Source organism: Penaeus monodon, chromosome 27 (assembly GCF_015228065.2).
Source record: "Penaeus monodon isolate SGIC_2016 chromosome 27, NSTDA_Pmon_1, whole genome shotgun sequence".
Lineage (NCBI taxonomy): Eukaryota > Metazoa > Arthropoda > Malacostraca > Decapoda > Penaeidae > Penaeus > Penaeus monodon.
In genome coordinates, this window is record NC_051412.1 from 24,655,765 (window position 1) to 24,656,180 (window position 416).

The following is a 416-nucleotide window of genomic DNA, read 5'->3' on the forward strand; positions in this document are numbered from 1 at the left end:
AACGCTCTCCTCGTCATGAGAGAGTGACACAAATTCTCCTGGAGAAAATATCTTAAAAATAAACTACGGTACTATCAGTACAATTTGCAATGTTTATAAGAAATAGTTTTGCACACAAAGAAATTCGTATCATTCGTTCATATAACACTTGCCAGCAGAAAGTTTTTCAAAACATGTGACGGACAAAATTAGTTAGGCTTTAGCTTCGAGTATAAACTTTTAGGGAAACTATACTAAATTACTGTTGAAACCTAACTGAAGACAAAACTCACTCAATTCATAGAAAACTCCTAGCATCCAAAAGTTGAGGGATGACTACTATTTTTTTCATTTTCTCCCCTCCGTTTAAGTTGTATATTGATTCATAATAATTAATCTGTGCTTCCTTTCGGAGTGTTGTTTTCTTTCCTGTGGAA